Raw genomic sequence first — 21,111 nt, 5'->3', positions numbered from 1 at the left:
CTTCCTTATTTTTTGATGACTTTTGGTTGAAAATCAGTTTTATTTGATATTAGAATGGCTACTCCAGCTTGCTTCTTCAGACAGTTTGCTTGGAAAGTTGTTTTCCAGCCTTTTACTCTGAGGTAGTGTCTGTCTTTGTCTCTGAGGTGTGTTTCCTGTAGGCAGCAATATGCTGGGTCCTCATTGCATATCTGGTTTGTTAATCAGTGTCTTTTTATTGGGTAAATTGAGTCCATTGATGTTAAGAGATATTAAGGAATAGTGATTGTTGCTTCCTGTTATATTCGTATTTATATGTGACATTATGTTTGTGTGCTTGTCTTCTCCTTGTTTTGTTGGAAAACAATTAGTTTCTTGCTTTTTTTTTCTAGGGTGTAACTTGCCTCCTTGTGTTGGGCTTTACCATTTATTAACCTTTGTAGGGCTGGATTTGTAGAAAGCTATTGTGTAAATTTGGTTTTGTCATGGAATATCTTGGTATCTCTATCTATGTTAATTGAGAGTTTGGCAGGATACAGTAACCTGGGCTGGCATTTGTGTTCTCTTGGGTCTGTATGACATCTGTCCAGGATCTTCTGGCCTTCATAGTCTCTGGTGAGAAGACTGGTGTGATTCTGATAGGTCTGCCTTTATATGTTACTTGACCTTTTTCCCTTACTATTTCTAATATTCTTTCTTTGTTTTGTGCATTTGGTGTTTTGACTATTATGTGATAGGAGGAGTTTCTTTTGTGGTACAATCTATTTGGAGTTCTGTAGGCTTCTTGTATGTTTATGGGCATCTCTTTCTTTAGGTTAGGGAAGTTTTCTTCTATGATTTTGTTGAAGATATTTACTGGTCCTTTGAGTCGGGAGTCTTCATTCCCTTCTATAACTATTATCCTTAGGTTTGATCTTCTCATTGTATCCTGAATTTCCTGCCTGTTTTGGGCCAGTAACTTTTTCTGTTTTACATTATCTTTGACTGTTGTGTCGATGATATCTATGGAATTTTCTGCTCCTGAGATTCTCTCTAGTATTCTGTTGGTGACACTTGTATCTATGGCTCCAAACCTTACTAAAGCTCAAAGTACACATTGCACCTCACACAACAATAGTAGGAGATTTCAACACCCCACTCTCATCAATGGACAGATCATGGAATCAGAACTTAAACAGAGACATAGACAGACTAAGAGAAGTCATGAACCAAATGGACTTAACAGATATTTGTAGAACAGTCTATCCTAAAACAAAAGGTTATACCTTCTTCTCACTACCTCATCATACTTTCTCCAAAATTGACCATATAATCATTCATAAAACAGGCCTCAACAGATACAGAAAGATAGAAATAATCCCATGCGTCTTGTCAGACCACCATGGGCCTACAGCTGGTCTTCAATAACAATAAGGAAAGAACACCCACATATACATGGAAGTTGAACAATGCTCTACTCAATGATAACCTGGTCAAGGAAGAAATAAAGAAATTAAAGACTTCTTAGAATTTAATGAAAATGAAGGTACAACATACCCAAACTTATGGGACACAATGAAAGCTGTGCTAAGAGGAACACTCATAGCTCTGAGTGCCTGCAGAAAGAAACAGGAGAGAGCATATGTCACCAGCTTGACAGCACACCTAAAAGCTCTAGAACAAAAAGAAGCAAATACACCCAGGAGGAGTAGAAGGCAGGAACAAATCAAACTCAGAGCTGAAATCCACAAAGTAGAAACAAAAAGGACTATACAAAGAATTAACAGCACCAAAAGCTGGTTCTTTGAGAAAATAAACAAGATAGATAAACCCTTAGCCAGACTAACCAGAGGACACAGAAACTGTGTCCAAATTAACAAAATCAGAAATGAAAAGGGAGACATAACTACAGAATCAGAGGAAATTCAAAAAATCATCAGATCCTACTACAAAAGCCTATATTAAAAAAACTTGAAAATCTGGAGGAAATGGACAATTTCTGAGACAGATACCTGGTACCAAAGTTAAATATATATCAGGAACAGATAAACCATTTAAACAACCCCATAACTCCTAAAGAAATAGAAGCAGTCATTTAAAGTCTCCCAACCAAAAAGAGCCCATGTCCAGATGGGTTCAGTGCAGATTTCTATCAGACCTTCATAGAAGACCTCATACCAATACTATACAAACTATTCCACAAAATTGAAACAGATGGAGCACTACCAAATTCCTTCTATGAAGCCACAATTACTGTTATACCTAAACCACACAAAGACCCAACAAAGAAAGAGAACTTCAGACCAATTTCCCTTATGAATATTGATGCAAAAATACTCAATAAAATTCTTGCAAACCGAATCCAAGAGCACATCAAAACAGTCATCCACCATGATCAAGTAGGCTTCATACCAGGGATGAAGGGATGGTTTAATATATGGAAAACCATCAATGTAATCCACTATATAAACAAACTGAAAGATAAAAACCACATGATCATTTCATTAGATGCCGAGAAAGCATTTCAATTCAACACCCCTTCATCATATAAGTCCTGGAAAGAACAGGAATTCAAGGCCTATACCTAAACATAGTAAAAGCCATATACAGCAAACCAGTAGCTAATATTAAACTAAATGGAGAGAAACTTGAAACAATGCCACTAAAATCAGGGACTAGACAGTAGTCTCTCCCTACTTATTCAATATAGTTCTTGAAGTCCTAGCCAGAGGAATCAGACAACAAAGGAATTCAAAGGGATACAGATTGGAAAGGAAGAAGTCAAAATATCACTATTTGTAGATGATATGATATGAGTGATCCCAAAAGTTCCACCAGAGAACTACTAAACCTGATAAACACTTTCAGCAAAGTGACTTGGTATAAAATTAACTCAAACAAATCAATAGCCTTCCTCTAGACAAAAGAGAAACAAGCTGAGAAAGAAATTAGGGAAACGACACCCTTCATAATAGTCCCAAATAATATAAAATACCTCGGTGTGACTTTAACCAAGCAAGTGAAAGATCTATATGATAAGAACTTCCAGACTCTGAAGAAAGAAATTGAAGAAGACCTCAGAAGATGGAAAGATCTCCCATGCTCATGGATCAGCAAGAATAATATAGTAAAACTGGCCATTTTACCAAAAGCGATCTACAGATTCAATGCAATCCCCATCAAAATTCCAACCCAATTCTTCATAGAGTTAGACAGAACAATTTGCAAATTCATCTGAAATAACAAAAAACCCAGGATAGCTAAAACTATTCTCAAAAATAAAAGGACTTCTGGGGGAATCATTATCTCTGAACTCAAACAGTATTACAGAGCAATAGTGATAAAAAACTGTATGGTATTGATACAGAGACAGACAGATAGACCAGTGGAATAGAATTGAAGACCCAGAAATGAACCCCCACACCTATGATCCCTTGATTTTTGACAAAGAAGCCAAAACATCCAATGGAAAAAATATAGCATTTTCAGCAGATGGTGCTGGTTCAACTGGAGGTCAGCATGTAGAAGAATGCAAATCGGTCCATTCTTATCACCCTGTACAAAGCTTAATTCCAAGTGGATCAAGGACCTCCACATCAAACCAGATACACTCAAACTAATAGAAGAAAAACTAGGGAGGAATCTGGAACACATGGGCACTGGAAAAAATTTCCTGAACAAAACACCAATGGCTTATGCTCTAAGATCAAGAATAGACAAATGGGATCTCATAAAACTGCAAAGCTTCTGTAAGGCAAAGGACACTGTTGTTAAGACAAAATGGCAACCAACAGATTGGGAAAAGATCTTTACCAATTCTACAACTGATAGAGGCCTTATATCCAAAATATACAAAGAACTCACGAAGTTAGACTGCAGGGAGACAAATAATCCTGTTAAAAATGGGGTTCAGAGCCAAACAAAGAATTCACAGCTGAGGAATGCCAAATGGCTGAGAAGCACCTAAAGAAATGTTCAACATTTTTAGTCATAAGGGAAATGCAAATCAAAACAACCCTGAGATTCCACTTCACACCAGTCAGAATGGCTAAGATCAAAAACTCAGGTGACAGCTGATGCTGGTGAGGATGTGGAGAAAGAGAAACACTCCTCCAATGTTGGTGGGGTTACAGACTCGTACAACCATTCTGGAAATCAATCTGGAGGTTCCTCAGAACATTGGACATTGCACTACCTGAGGACCCAGCTATACCTCTCTTGGGCATATACCCAAAACATGCTCCAACAAATAACAAAGACACATGCTCCACTATGTTCATAGCAGCCTTATTTATAATAGCCAGAAGCTGAAACAACCCAGATGTCCTTCAACAGAGGAATGGATACAGAAAATGTGGTACATCTACACAATGGAATACTACTCAGCTATCAAAAAACAATGACTTTATGAAATTCATAGGCAAATGGAGGAACTGGAAAATATCATCCTGAGTGAGGTAAAACCAATCACAGAAAAACATACATGGTATGCACTCACAGATAAGTGGATATTAGCAAATTACCGTAGATGCACAGAACACATGAAAGTCAAGAAGGATGACCAAAATGCAAATGCTTCACTCCTTCTTTAAAAGGGGAACAAGAATACCCTTGGGAGAGAATAGGGAGGCAAAGTTTAGAACAGACACAGAAGGAACGCCCATTCAGAGCCTGCCCCACATGTGGTCCATACATATACAGCCACCCAATTAGATAAGATGGATGAAGCAAAGAAGTGCAGGAACCAGATACATATCTCTCCTGAGAGACACAGCCAGATACATAGCAAATATGTAGACATGGCAAATACATAGGTGAATGCCAGCAGCAAACCACTGAACTGAGAATAGGACCCCCGTTGAAGGAATCAGAGAAAGGACTGAAAGAGCTTGAAGGGGCATGAGACCCCATATGAACAGCAATGCCAACCAACCAGAGCTTCCAGGGACTAAGCCACTACCCAAAGACTATACATGGACTGACCCTGGGCCTCAACTGCATAGGTAGCAATGAATATCCTAGTAAGGGCACCAGTGGAAGGGGAAGCTAAGACTGAACCCCCAGTGAACGGGATTATTGGGGGGAGGGTGGTAATTGGGGGAGGATGGGAAGGGGAACACTGGAAGAGAAGGGGAGGAGGGGTTAGGGGGATGTTTGCCTGGAAACCAGGAAAGGTGATAACAACTGAAATGTAAATAAGAAATTCCCAATTTAATAAAGATGGAGAGAAAAAAAAAAGAAAGGTCTACATGAGGAAACAGGAACCTAGAGAGGAGGTATTTCATCACTAGGTCAGACCAATGCTGGTAAGAAGCCAATGTTGATAAGAAGCAACACCAATACCCAGACATGTTCCTCAGATCTTCCCAAAGACCAGTGCCTTTACCTGCAATGAAGTTTCCAGAGACCTCAGGTTTAAAAGATGTTCTTTCACACTCTGTGACAAGGTGTGAAGACCTTCACTGAGTATGGGGACTTAGTTCAAGAATCAGTGTGCAGACAAGTTCTACTTTGCAAAGATGGGTATGGGTTTACATTCCAGGAAGAAAATATGGTCTTGAAGAACAAGCACTCTGATAAAACATTCTTTCCTCATCAACTCCAGTTCATGTTTTCCAGATATTTTTAAGAGTGGAGCCTGACCTGGTAATAATGAAAAGAGCCATGGAAGATGAAATGAACATGTTCAAAATTTTAAAAATAAATAAAAAAATGAAGCTCTATCCATCCTTATTTACATGGGATGATCTGTGGAGACTTCATAATTAAACAAAAAAAATCTGTTTCCAATTACAGAACACACACACACACACACACACACACACACACACACACATGCATACACACGCACACACACACACACACGCACACACGCACATATACACATTTTGCTTTCCCTAGCTAACTGACCTTTAAAACAGCTCTGGCACTCCATTTATAAAGATTGTACAGTGCTTCCTAAAGAAATATTCAACATTCTTAGTATCAGGGGAATCCAAATTAAAACAACCATGAAATTCCACCTCATACCAGTCAGAATGGCTAAGATAAAAAACTCAGGTGACAGCAGATGCTGGCAAGGATGTGGAGAAAGAGGAGCACTCCTCCATTGTTGGTGGGATTGCAGACTGGTACAACCACTCTGGAAACAGTCTGGTGGTTTCTCAGAAAATTTGACATAGTACTACCTGAGGACCCAGCTATACCACTCCTGAGATGCTCCAACATATAACAAGGACACATGCTCTACTATCTTCATAGAGGCCTATTTTATGATAGCTAGAAGCTAGAAAGAACCCAGATATTCTTCAACAGAGGAATGGATACAGAAAATGTGGTCCATTTACACAATGGAGTACTACTCAGGAATAAAAAACAATGATTTCATGAAATTCTTAGGCAAATGGATGGGACCAGAAAATATCATCTTGAATAAGGTAACTCAATCACAAAAGAACACACATGGTATGCACTCATTGATAAATGGATGTTAGCTCAAAAGTTCAGAATACCCAAGATATAATTCACAAACCACATGAAGGTCAAGAAGAAGGAAGACCAAAATGTGCATGTTTCACACCTTCTTAGAAGAGGACATAAAAATACTCACAGGAGGAAATACGGAGACAAAGTGTGCAGCAGTGACTAAAGCAAAGGTCTTCCAGAGACTGCCACACCTAGGGATCCAACCCATATGCAGCCACCAAACTCATACAATATTGCAGATACCAAGAAGTGCATGCTGACAGGAGCCTAATATAGCTGTCTCCTGAGAGACTCTGTCAGAGCCTGACAAATACAGAGGCAGACGCTTGCAGTCACCCATGGACTGAGCATGAGGTCCCCAATGGAGTGCGCAGACCACCCAGGGGAGTGTGTCAGCAGAGGGACCAAGGCTTGGATTTCAGGTAGAGAACGGATTCGGTGTGACAGACAGACATAAACTCCAGGTGTGTGCTGCTGCAAAAAGCTTTACTTCTTGGCACAGATTGAAGCAGTTAGAGCAGGTCCATCACAATCGGCAGTCATCCAGCTCTTATTCATCACCCCACCAATGTCCCTTGCAAACAGAAAAGCTGAACGTACAGTCCAGGAAACAATTCTCAGTCGCAGACAATAGTTTAGAAAACTCCAGTTATACTGCCAGACTTGTGGGCACCAGACATACATTCAACATTTACCCTTATTTTAATAAATTTAAACTCTATGTTTATGGCCCCTCAAGATAATATGGAAACTTTTGTAACCATTCTATAATTTCTTTCATTTCTTGCTGAATGAATTTCTCTTTTCTTTCCAGTTAACTCTTGCTCAATTTGTTAGAACTTATCCATGATCTTTCTAAAAGAGTCACTACTATTCTGAATCATGCTAAACAAAACTTTCCCAAAAGGGGGGGGAAGACTTTTCTGGAACAGTCATGTTCTTAATAGCTGCAATGAATTTCTCTCCTATTTGCTGGGAGCTAATGGGTGCAGCAGTTGAGTTCACCGCAGTCGTTGAGTTCATCAGGATCATGATGGTGTGAGACGTTTCCGTCTCTGAACTTTCAGTTCCTGAGACATCTAAAGGTACATGACCATCTTCCCACACTGCTATGTTCTTAAAATCAGATATTGCTGACAGGCTTAAAGTTGCTAAGATCATCAAGGCTAGAATACAGAAGGCACCTCCACCGCAAGCATAGACCCCAGTCATCATCTTTTTGTAGGGAGACGGCCAGGGACCTCCAGGAGGCCAAGCCATTCCAGGCACAGGCCTCTGTTCTGGATAGAAACGAAGCACAAGAGCTTCATGTCACACAGACTCCACTGGAGTGGGTGTGTTAGTTCCCAGTTTTTTGTTTTTAAGACAAAGCTCCAGGATATCTCGCCTGACGGTATGGAGGGACTTCAGGATCAGCCTAAAAAGAATAGGGAAGATTAATAGCATGACAATCACGAGCCCTAACCCTACGGCTGTGAAGATGCAATATTGAATCCAATCCAGGAGTCAAAGCTTTTAAACTTTTAGTAAACGATGCTGCAAGTTTATCCACGTCCCAGGCATCTAACTGTCTCTGACTCATGGCTGTAATCTGTTCCTGCAATTGTTGCATGTCATAAGAAATATTTGTATCCTTCCAAACTCCTAGCAAATGAGCTTTAGTTCTACTCCAATTCTCTGATTCATTATATGGTAAAGGAGTCACACAGATATAATGAAAACTAGAGTGACATCTGGTGGCAAGCCTGGTCTTAGTAGAATCAATAACTTGTCCTAATTCTAAAATCACCTCTTCTAAGGCATTAATTCTTGCTTCTAATTTTCTATCAATAAGGTGTTGCTCTGAGAGAGCCACAGAAATATTTCTATGTATTTCATTAACAAGAGTAGCTGTCTGCATCTCTTTAACTAAAGCTGGAGTGGATACGGCAAAGGATGTTAGGGTAGCAATCAATGTCGAAATTCCTAAAATGAAGGAGGCCGCAAATCTCTTAGGTCTAATTAAATCATTAATGGTTTCTAAAGCTTGTAATCCAGAATTATCAAACCAAGAATTAGAACCCAAGTCTACTGGCAGCAAAACATAAGCAGGTCATTTTACAATCAACATAACAGCAAATTCTTTATCCAATCCAAAGGAAACACAGTTAGACAAAATACAGGCTTCATAAGTTACGTGATAAGACAAGAAAAATATTAGTAGCAGTCATTTTAGAATGAGCAGATGTTATGATATCTTTTGCTTCTCTAGTTAAATTCTTCAGCTGTGTCAGAGTTGGGAACTTTGTCTTCTCTGAGATCTCCTTTAGGGAAAGTCCCTGTAAGGCTGCTTGGGTTTTTTATAGTCTATTTCTATCTGTGTCCTCTTCTTCTCAAGCTGAACTTGGGGAGGTCTGAAGAGTCTGTTGGACACCCAGACTGGGGAGTCTGCATCCTGTGGAAACACACAAGGATAGCCTCGTCCTGAGGTAATTAAAATACCGGGGCCCTTCCAGGCTTCCGAAAGTAAGTCCTTCCACAGAACCAGAGGTTTGGGAATTGTACTTCCGGTTTCAGCATGTCTTGTCACAGGAGTTACTCCCTCCTCACTTGTGTTCAAATAATTTAGAACAAACAAAGCATGAGTTAATAAGTGATGAGGAGAGAGATATGAGTTAGCAGTTTTCAATCTCTGTACTTGAGCTTTTGATGTCTGATGTGCTCTTTCCACAATTGCTTGTCCTTGAGGATTATATGGAATTCCAGTGCTATGTTCTATGTCCCATGTGGCCAAAAATTTCTTTAAGGATTTTGACACATAGGCTGGAGCATTGTCTGTCTTCGGCTTTCTGGGTTTTCCTATATAAGGGAAGCTAGCACATAAGTGTTGAATAACATCTTTTACTGCTTCCCCTGTTCTTGCTGATGCATAATCATATGTGAATATGTATCTTCAGTGACATGCACATAGGAAGCCTTCCAAACTCAGGCATGTGAGGAATATCCATTTGCCATAACACTTGAGGCTTTAAGCCTCTGGGATTAACATCCATTTTCTGTACCGCCCCCGCAGCAGGTCAGGTAGTACAATGGTAAACAATCTGCCTGGCCTGTGCTTGAGCTATGCCAAAGACTCTTTTCAAAGCCAGAGCATTCTGATGATGTAAATTATGACTATCCTTAGCCTGTTCCAAGGCTGTAAAGATTCTGGTACATGAATCTGCCAGCTCATTACCCTGAGGTCCAGGTAGTTTAGTATGTCCCCTTATGTGTCCCACATAGAACTTATAAGTGCTACTCTGTATCAACTTTTGCAGTTTCATCAACAGGGGTAAAATAACTGAGTTTCCAGCTAGCAAGGCTGTCTCTAGAGCTGGGAAAAGTCCAACTATATATTTAGAATCTGTATAAAGATTAAAGGCTTCATTAAACTCTTCAAAGGATGTTATTACAGCAATTATTTCCACTTGCTGTGCTGATAGTCTCTGTAGGGAGGAAGAGGTTTGTTCTACAGGCCAAGACTGTGGCCAGTTTTTTCCTGCTAAGCAGGTTCTGTCTGCTCCCGTATCTAGGAGACCATTGAAAGATTTCCATTCATCCTTATTTTCTTAAAAGGCCTTTGTTTTCCTATGTCAGCTACCCAGGCCACCAAGTCTGAGGGACCAAATTGTTCCTGACCTCTCTCTGTCTTTATTTCAGGGTTAGGTAATCTTATGTAAGGTAGCAATAATAGTTGGGCTATGCATTGTCCTTTTCTTATTATACAGGTCTCCTTTCCAGCTTTAACCATGACCTTAATTTCCCCTGTGAAGTCAGCATCTATAACTCCAGGCAAGACCTCAAGCCCCACTTTGTAATTAGAGCTCCTTCCAATAAGAAAACCCATACAGCCTTCAGGCAACGTCCCTAGAACTGAGGTAGGGACCAGTGTGACACCATCTGTATTGGACAGTATTACACCTTGACTAGATGTCAGATCTAACCCTGCACTTCCTGAGTTGCCCTTGGCAAATCATGAATAGTAAACTCTGGTGCTTCTGGATTTAATGCAGCTTTTGCTTCCGTAAAGCAGCCCTCTCTTTGTGTGGGGCAACTGGTTTCTGGAGGATGGCCACAAGATATTCCTTTCATTAGTATCTGAATAATCTATCAGCTATGCTCTTGTAAATAAATCTAATAAACGTTATTTGTAAATAAGAGCTATAAAAGTAGCTTTTTAAAGTGCAGTAAACATTTTCATTTTAATATATTTATGCAGAAGATGGCTTTCATAGGATGTGGACAAGTGGGAGAAGTGGCTTAAAATAAAATAAATTTAAAGTAAGATGGTATTGGTCTGAATCTAAAATAAAGGCAGAAATAAAACTGAAGCTTTATTACATCACACATTTGGTTCATAAATGTATATGAAAATGAACCACTGCTGAGGTGAGCACTGGGTTTGATTTGGTGACTACAGGGAGGTTTGCCTACCATTATGAACACCAGGTAGGTGACAGGGCTTAGACTGATGGCTGCTCTTATCTCCTTGAGCTCCGGAGAACTCTCTGTGCGCTGACATTGAGATCCTGTGAAGCAAGTACACATTTACACATTCTAGGGTTTTGATGCTGTATGGTGACTAGGGGCTCCATCTTCCTGGGACTAATGAGGTTTGAAGGCTGATCCAGTGTCAGAGAATCTCTAGTTGGGTTCCAGAGAAGAGTAAACTCTGCTGTAAACACAAGTGACATCCTGAGGGATAGCACCTAATGGCATTCATGCCAAACACACTAGGAGCCACCCCACAACTGCTAAGGAAGACCTGTCTGTGAGAGTGAGATGCATGGTGGTGTTCTGTGTGGTCTCCGGGATCCAGATAGAGCGCTTGGGTAAATGGTAGACTGTAAAGAACACCACTGTTGCCACAGCAATTCCATGGCAATGAGCCAATCTGCTCTGATGGTGAAAGTGTCCTATATGAGAAAATGAATATGGCTGTGTTTCATTGAAACTTTATTTTTAATCCAGGTACTAGGCAAGCTTTGTTTCATGGGCTACAGAAGTTATACCTTTTCTAGACTGTGGAAGACAGTGAAGGTTGGTTGCTAACTTGAATTAGGTCTCTTTTTAGAATGCTATATTGCTATGCATTTAGCAGTCACATATAGTATGCACAGTGTATATTTTTTTTGATTTTCATAATGAGCACTAACTGCCATCTGATAAACATTCTGTCACTCAACTTTCAAAGCAGCTTTCTCTGCCTGGAATCTACCTGCCTGTGTCCCAAAAAGCCAGTATCCATCTGTCTGTCTATCTCTTTCACTCTCAAAATTGTCTCATGTAGCGCAGGCTGGCCCCCAACTCACCATACAGCTAAGACTAACATTCAAGTCCCATATTTCCTTCCTGCCTGGATGTTAGAGTGTGTTTACGTGGTGCTGAGATAGAGCTCAGGGTTTTATGTACCCTAGAGAAGCCTTTCACCAACTGAATCCCAGCCCTGCTCCACCTGCATTCTTTGAGGCAGAGTTCCTATAGCCCAGGATGGTCTAGAATGCACCATCTACCTATGTCTTTTTCCCCTAATGCTAGGATGAGGAGCATATGTCCTCCACACCCTTCTTTCCAGACAATGAACAAGCTCATGGTCTGGTTATCATATGTCCATGAGGGAGGTAAATAACACTCAGCCAAAACAAAGGCGCATTGCCACAGTCACACAGACGGCCTGGATAGATCTGACAGGGTCAGCACCAGTTTTGACTGCCACTACTAGAAGCAAGGTCGTCCAGTGCCAGGACAACCATTCATACAGCAAGGAATGAACCTGTTCCAAACATCCGAGGAGTGGGAGACCCAGAACCACATGTGTCAATGTGAGCATTTGGAAAATGGAGGTGGGGAAGCAGGGAAACAGCCAGAACTGGACACAGTTGCAGGGACCCAGGCAAAGAGGGAATATTGGGGGCAGAGTCCATGAGATGTCAGTAGGCAACAGGCCAGCTGGGGCTAGTGTGGGTACAGGGCTTCTAGTGTGGGTGTGAGAGGAGGAAATTAGGAATGGTCAGATTCTGATGCAGCATATAGGCGGGAAGGAGCTTAGACCATCTCAGTGCCATATAGGGACATTGTAGACACTAATGGGCGGTGTGGGGATTGTAGGGTCCCTTGTAGTGGTCTCTGCAGGTGTCAGGGGAGCATACAATGGCTCTGTCAGACTTATGACAATCAGGCAGGCACTGGGTGCAAGTGAGAATCATGGGACAAGCCCTGTGTGCAGCCTGGTTTTGGGACATTTCCAAGTGCCCCATGGACTGCAAAATAAAGGAAAAGGACACAGGGAAGCCAGCAATTCCCATGCACAGGACATAAATACCTGTAGATCTTTCTAGAATTTCCATAGACTATCTGTCACTAGTCCTCATTATAGAAGGCACCAACATTCTGCCCTCTACTTCAACTTGGTGAGACAGCTATTCTAACTCCAGCAGGAAGGCCTCAGGGAAGACAGTAAGAACTCGCAGGTGACCCCTTTTACTATTGAAACAGGGTCTTCCTATGGAGCCCAGAGTGGCTGTAGGATACTAATGCTCCTGCCTCACAGTGACTAGAATTCCAATCCACCCTCAAGAGCAGTTGATTCATCACTAGATCAGACTAAGGACATGTGAGGCCCCAGGGTGCTAGGATTACCAGGGTCCTAGTAAGTTTCTCCAGCCTAAATTACAACCTGAGTCGGTGCTGCTATTTGGGACACCGCCTGATGCCCAGTGACATCACACCTTGGAACTCTTTGTCAAACATAAGCTGTTATGGGAATGAAGTACCCACACAATAAAAACTGGTCTGGATACTCCTAGGTCAAGAATCCCCTGTTGGAAATGCCTTGGTCCGCATCACTTTACATTCTGGATCTTTCTGGCTTTTAGAAGATTTATAAATACAAAAGAGAGAGATGGGCATAGTAATTTAAGCCTGTGAGCCCAGTCATGGGAAACTGAGTCAGGGTGATGGAAGATTGTGAGTTCCAGGGCAACCTGTGTTTCAAGAAAAAAAAAAGGCATGGTGAAGATTCCACTCAAGTGGAAACCAAAAGGGTTTCACATGGGCCCTGCCATCCACTGGTCAGCACTCTCATCACCACAGCCACAGGGAGACACTGGGGAACATTTCCCACTGTCTCTCTTTGGGATGCAATCCACCCCATGATTCTATGTGAGGAATCCCCCAAAGGTTGCATCATGTGAGGGACCTAGAAAGTTCCAGGATTGGGAGAATTTAGGAGTTTATAATTAGGGACGATCTACAGCTGATGGTGGCTGACACAGGAGAGGAGTTCAGGTGTGGATTTGAGCCAGTAAAGGAGCTGTAGGTCGGGCAGAGCAATGAGAGGTCTAACAGCATAGCTGTTGAGATCCTTCAGATTAATTTGTCTTAAGAGCCTCATGCCATAGCCAAGGACAGGAGTAGATCTGACTATTGGGTGGCTGGGCTCACATAGCCCAACAGGTTTGGCCTTGCATCTGTGGGATTCCAAGTCTCTCCCTTTAGACACAGCCATGGTGAAGGTGTAGCAGTGAAGGTGCAGATGGCTTTGCAATGCTTGGCTTATGGTGTTGAGTACTTCATGCTCCACAGAGCTAGGAAATGTCCTAGAAGCCAGGGAGGCCGAGCCATGAGGAAGACAGGTCTCCAGGAGAGAGAAATGATAACCAAAGTCACTAAGAACTTCCTGAATCACAGTGTCTGTTAACCATATATTTTATTTACTTATTTTTATGGGCCTGAGTGTTTCACCTAATAAATGCTTGTGCACCATGTGGTATGTCTGGTGCCCATGAAGTCCAGAACGATTCCATTGAACTGCAATTACAGGCTAATAGGAGCCACCATGTGGGCACTGGGAACTGAACCCTGGTCTTCTGCTCTTAGCCACTAAACCAACCATCTCTTCAGCACCCCCCCCATTGTATTGTCATTAAGATTTAACCATTTGGCCTTCAGTATTTGAATTAATGCAGATGTGACAAGAGTTATAGTTAACATGATGGTTCAGGCATAGACAGGCAGGCATCTCATTGTATACAAAATATAAATTTTCTTTCTTTCTTTCTTTCTTTCTTTCTTTCTTTCTTAATTTCTTAATTTCTCTTTCTTTGTTTTACTCTTGGAGACAGTGTTGTTTTTGTGTAGCTGACCTGGAACTAGCTCTGTAGAGGAAGCTGGCCTAGAATTCACAGAGATCTGTCTGCCTCTGCCTCCCAAGTGTTAGGATCAAAGGCCTGTGCCACCACCACCACCACAAATCCTCCTGTTTTAAAGGAAAAATGTAGCCCTACATGGCAGCACGAGTTTAGTCCCAGTATAGACATTTTTCTAGAGTTAGAGTCTGAAGGGCTTGCTGCCTTCCCCTTTAGGCCTGGCTAACATGAGAGCTCCACACCTATGGGGTTTGCTTCATAAGAGTCTGGAGGATGAGGGTCACAGGCTGATATATCTGTGTACAGCAAAGGATGCTTGGTGAAGGTCAAGTGGGTACAGATCAGCAGGTAAAGGCTCTGCCACCCAGCCTCATGGCCTCAGTTTGATCATCTGGTGAAAGTAGAGAACTGAGTCCACATTGTGTCCTCTGCTCTCCATGTGCATATCATGGCACAGGAACACCACAAACTACATAAAATGTAAAATGCTGAAATGCTAAGAGAAGAGGCCTATGGTAGGCGCCTCCTACACCTGAGACTTCCAACCCCGAAAAGCAGGGGGTAGAGAGAGAGGGATGCAGAGTGCACACAGGTCAGGACAAGGCCATGTTACTGAAGCCTCCATGTGTGGTGAGCAGGCTCTGGGGCACCATGAGGGACATCAGGAGCTTCTGCACTTTGTAGAATTACAGGGTTCCATGTTACCTCACATGCCCATGATTTGCCCCCTACTGCAGGGAGAAGCCAACACCAGAAGCCTCCAGCTCCCAGCCCTGCTTTTGCCATGTAGCTTTATCCAGAAGAGCTTGGAAGTCCCTGGACCTGGAGTCTCAGGTGGTTGTGAGCCACCTGACCCTGGTGCTGGAGACTGAACTCAAGTCTTCTGCAAGAGCAGCAAAGACCTGTGCGCTGCCTGGCCCAGCCAGGGCTGTGAAATGGTGTTTATTTTCATGCTGAACAAGCCCAACAACAGTTTAGGTCCCTAGAAGCCACATAAACCTGGATGCAGTAGTGTCTGTCATCCAGCACTTCCCACAGGGAGATAGGAGCCTAAAGTGGACAGTCTCTAGGATTAGGGGGAAGGGCTAGCCTAGCATACACAGCCATGGAGGAGAGGTAGAAGGTGAGGACCTGTGCTCAGGTTGTCCCTGACCTTTACACAAGCACATGAGTACCTGTACTCACAGAAACGCCATACAGACATACGTGAGAAAAGAAATAAAACAAACAATATTGAAAATACAATATACTGGGGCTGGAGGGATGGCTCAGTGGTTAAGACCACTGACTGCTCTTCCAGGGGATCTGAGTTCAATTCCCAGCAACCACACTGTGTCTTATAACCATTTCTAATCTCATCTACTACCCTCTACTGTTGTGTCTGAAAACAGGGACAGTGTACTCACTCATATGGACAAAATAAATAGTTTTTGTTTTAATCCTTTTCTAAAAAAAGAAACTCTTCTGTGACACATGATCATTGTGTGATTCCAGATGTCCCTAAGTCAGTACAGTCCTATTGCTACATGGTCACCAGTTGTGCAGCCTTGGTTGTAGAGTGGCACAGTTGAAAAGTTGCTGGTCAGAGTGACCAGGCAGCCTAGAAAGCTCACCATGAGCAGAGAAGGCTGTGCTGTGTCCTAGTCCTCTACCCCACACTGCCACCTCATCCCTACGAATAGAGCAAAAAGAACAGATGAGGAATCTTCCAGGTTTCTTTCCTCTTTGATTCCTTATTAACCTAGCCCCTGTGCTACATGTAACCTTGTCACATCCTCTGTCCCATCCCTAAGCCCTCATACCTGTCAGATAAGACAGGGATCTTGCTTTGGGGGGAAGCTCTGGTCCCTCTCTGTCCTAAGAGGCTCTGAGCCATGGCTGAAAGAGAGTCCTCTCAGGATTGAGGGAAGTCCATAGCCCGTGCTCTGACTTCCAGGAAGGTTTGAGGAAGGTGGTCCTCTTCTTGTGGTGCCTCTAGTAGGAGCAGCCCACACTTGGGCCCAGCTCCCACTATCAGGAAAAGGCAGGTGGCTCTGGTCTGTGCACAGCTCCAGCGGAATGAACAGTGCATCTCTCCTCTCTCTCTTGCAGGAAGTCTCCAGCCTCTGCTGCAGGTGCTGGTCCCAGGACAAAGGAAAGGACAGTACAAAGTGAGGACTCCCAGGATCCTTTAAAAAGTGTCTGCATTGTCTTCATTAATGTTTCTGTTTAATTTTTATTCCATGTGTATTGATCTCATTGTAGGGGTGTGCATTCCAAAGCATGAGTTTTGAAGGTGGAGGAAAATCCATGGGAGTCACTTTATCCTACCGTGCGGGGTCTCAGGCTTTGACCCGGGTCGTTGAGTTCTGCTACAAAGAGCTTTCATGCTGAATTTCTTGCTGGAACTGAATTCAGGGAGATCAACTCATAGAGCCCAGATTGGCCATAAACTACTGATCATCCTGCCTCAAGTATTGCCATCTAGTTCATGAAAGGGTTGAGTTAGTGACACGAGGAACTGGGGATGGGCAGAGGTGCATGACTGAGGCTATCTCTGCTCAGTGGCATGCCTTTGGGGACTGATAGTTTTCATCACTGAGATGTCATTTGACTGCAGTGCTCCTCTGGAGAGAAGGAGTCTCTTTTGCCAGGGCATCAGGCTCTCCAGACAGGCCTGGAAGGTGGAGGTCTAGAGGCCAGGCCTGCATTCCTCTTCAGAAGCTGCATTGCCCACTCTGGACACTGCTATAGCACAGGGTCACATACTCAGTTCCTCCCTGAGACCTGCTGAGTCACATGCAGTTTGTGCTGAGAAGCAAACTGGGGTCTCCTGCAAGGGCAGTGAATGCCTCTCAACCACTTACTCATGCTTTCCTTAATTATACACTCGAAGTGGTGTGGGCATGACACATGTAGGGGTCAAACACAAATCAGGGGAGTTTTTTCTCTTTTTGTATCAGAGAGGGCCTAAGGATCAAACTCCAGCCCTCAGGATTGACAGTGATGCCTGGACCTGGTGGGTTCTGGGTAGGGGGTGAGGGTTTAGTCCTAGGAATGGAGCCCAGGACCTCACACATGCTAGGCAAGTGCCTAATCACTGAGCTACAGCCCCAGCAGATGTTGGTTTGCTTGTTTATTAAGTTGACAAGGACAGAACTTGGGCCCTCACCATGCCAAAGGAGCAGCCTATCACTTAGTGGCCCCAGCCTGGTAGTCTTGTTTGGAACCTCTGCTATGTTTGCATGCTGCCTGAGCTTATTAATATAGCCACATCCTCAGGGTGACAAAAACTTCATGGAGACTCCCACTGTCAGATACCTGAAGACAGGTTTCAAAGAGAACAGGTAACCAGTGCAGAAATCTCACAGTGTTCATGTGAACTACATGGAATAGAAGTCCTAGATGACAGAATGCTCAGAACACTGGTGTCCCCACTGTTGGAAGTAACCAGGACCACAGATCCCAGTCTTTCATCACACCTGAAGACCCCTAGCTGGCACGGTGGCACATACTTCTCATCCCAGCACTTGGGAGGCTTAGTCAGGAGAATCTCCTCAGAAGAGGAGTAGGAGGACAGCCTGAGCAACCCATCAGGTGTTACCTGCAGGTCTAGTTCCAGACATAATCCTAGCATGCGGACATCCCCGGCCATGCAGGGAAAGCAGCACGGCACACCAGAAAGCCAGTGAGGCCCATGTTGGTTGACTCGGCAGCTACTTGTTAGCCATAAGGACCAGGGCTCAGAGTGCCCAGAGGCTGTAAGACTGAGGGTTCCAGGACCCAGCAGCAGGCCAGATGGTCTCAACCTGGACTCACTACTGAAGAAGGAAGGAGCCCTGAGTCCTGGGCCAAAGCTGTTAGTAGCCCCATGACCTGGGCTGCTGGTGGCTGCTGGGGTCAGGAGCGGTGTCTTCGTGGGGTCCTGCTGGGTGAGAGTGAAGCAGAGTTTCTGGAGGACAGAGAGGGAGCAAAACAGAACAGGAATCCAGTGTAGAGATCTTCAAGTGTTTGTGTGATGCAGAGCTAGGAAGTGGGTTGCAGGGGCAGGGGAGCAGCAGGCTGTGTCTGTAGAGCTGAGTCAGCCCAAGGGCGGAGTTGTCAGAGCCCAGCAGCATGGGGTAGGAGAGTATCTCAGGGGAGGGGCTCCTGTCCCTCCAGGGCAGTCTCCATCAGAGACTGAAGGTCTGGACCTAGGAGATGAGGGGAATTAGGGATGAGGGAGAGACTGGAGAGTTGTGGGAAAAGAATGCACCTAGGAGTGAAGCAGGGCCCCCAATGTGGGATGGCTGAGGCCTGACAGACTTGGACCTTGCTGATCCTACATTAGTCCAGGCCCGAGGGCCCAAGCTCCAGCAGCCAGAAAGGAAGCCAAAGTGTCTGAGGAGGCCTGCATCAGATTGAGTCTCATGAGGGTCCCACCAATAGCCAAGGCAGGATTTGTTGAAAGCAAGATTGTGGGCATAATTGTCCTCACCTCGGAAGGGAATAGGTGGCCATGGCTCTCACAGGTACTGACGGTGCAGGGACAGGAGACCTATGGACTGACCTCACTGCCACAGGGCGGCTGAAGGCTCTTCAGTTTGTGGTTGTATTAACCTGGTAGCTTCATTTCTTGAGAAGCTTGGGTGGATGAGGTGTAGCAGATCAAGGTCCAGCTGAGAGGAGGAATCTAGAGTGTTCCATGGTTGGCAAACAGGTTCTGAGATCTGGCCTGTGCACTCAGGCCAGTGTGTCTGTTTGTCTTAGCTGCAGGCTCAAGAGGGTTGAACTTACCCAGGATCAAACACCACATGTGCCCTGTGTTTTCCAATCTTTCTCATGGTTGCAAGCTCTGGGCGAACTCACATGGACTTTGCCATCATTCCCTGAGCTCTAGATGACTCGGATGGATCATGGAGAGAGCTCTAAACCTATGCCAGCACAGCAGGGACATCATGGCAGCATCCTCTAGGGTGCCAGGACTGGATTTTTTTTTCTCTCTCTCTGCTGATACAAGTAATAAGACATCCTATAAAACAAGGCCAAGCCTTCCTAGAGCTGAAGCCCAGAACACACAAGACTCCCCAGGGATGGGCCCATCTAAGAAGGTGTGGGATGTTTTGTGGCTTAGGTTGTTTCACGGTGAGAGAGAAGTGTCTAAGACGCACACATGTAGCTGCTTAGGAGATGGAGAGGTCATGGCATCCCCTAGATCTGATTCTGCAGATGACTGTGAGCATCCAGGTGGGTGCTGGGAACTGAACTCTGGTCCTCAATCACTGAGCCATCCCACTGGCCCCTGGCTGTCCCTTTCTAGAATGTTTCTGTATTTCCTCCTACTTGATGCCTTGATGCTGGCTCCTAGCCCAATGGCCTACATACAAGATGAATTCTATAAATGTCTTATAAACACTAAGTATCCTGTGAAGGTTACTAGTGCCCTGTGCCTAACAGGAAGGCTGAGGAATCTAGTCTGCAACAAAGAGAAGGCCAGGAGCTTTTCCTGTCATTCAGCATGAAGGGCCAGTCCTGCTTTTCACTGAAGGGTCCTGGTTATGCTCTGGGTCTTCCTGGTGCAGCAGTTGTATCCTATGACAAACGATGTGTCTCCTGCAGGAGGAAGAGTGGTCGAGTCACAGTACCTGCAATATGACAAGAAAACGAAAAAGGTGATGAAGTCCTTTACTCCCAGAACCACTGGGAGTGGGTGAGGTGGAGGGCAAGTAGGGAGACAGCGGAATCCTGAAGGACACTGTTGGGACCTTTGCCAGGTGCCTCTGTGACATCCAGGCTTGGACACAGTGATGAGGCTGGGTAGTCTAGTATCAGCATCTGTCAGTCTCCATCGTCTATGGCCCTGCACCTCCTCACTGCTCCTCTGGCTTTGGGGACCTCTATTTTGCCAAGCCTTTTCTTCAGGACAATTCCCTGGATCATCCAGGTGGCTCCTGAGAGACAGGCACTGACAGCAGACATTTGGTATGAATCGCAGTCAAAATTGTCATGGGGCTTTTTGCCATCCTACCCCGAATGCTGTGAAAGGCCCCACTTTGGTGGTGTTCACTTCTGGAATGTCCTGTGTGATATTTTCAGCTGTGAATAACAAGGCTAGCAGTTTCTACTGCTGCCCACACAGGCCTCCAGCACCCTGAAAGCTGCAGTGCTCACCTAGAAGGGAAGCACATTCAGGACAGGGCGTGCCCTGAGGAGCTCAGTCAGCTTCCTGGTCATCCCTGCAGTGACCCTCACCCCTGCAGTGTGTGGTCATCCCTGCAGTGACACCTCACCCCTGCAGTGTGTGGTCATCCCTGCAGTGACACCTCACCCCTGCAGTGTGTGGTCATCCCTGCAGTGACACCTCACCCCTGCAGTGTGTGGTCATCCCTGCAGTGACACCTCACCCCTGCAGTGTGTGGTCATCCCTGCAGTGACTCCTCACCCCTGAAGTGTGTGGTCATCCCTGCAGTGACAACTCACCCCTGCAGTGTGTGGTCATCCCTGCAGTGACACCTCACCCCTGCAGTGTGTGGTCACCCCTGCA

This window comes from Rattus rattus, chromosome 17, assembly GCF_011064425.1.
Source record: "Rattus rattus isolate New Zealand chromosome 17, Rrattus_CSIRO_v1, whole genome shotgun sequence".
In the NCBI taxonomy this organism is placed as follows: Eukaryota; Metazoa; Chordata; class Mammalia; order Rodentia; family Muridae; genus Rattus; species Rattus rattus.
Note: the sequence above shows the minus strand (reverse complement) of the source record.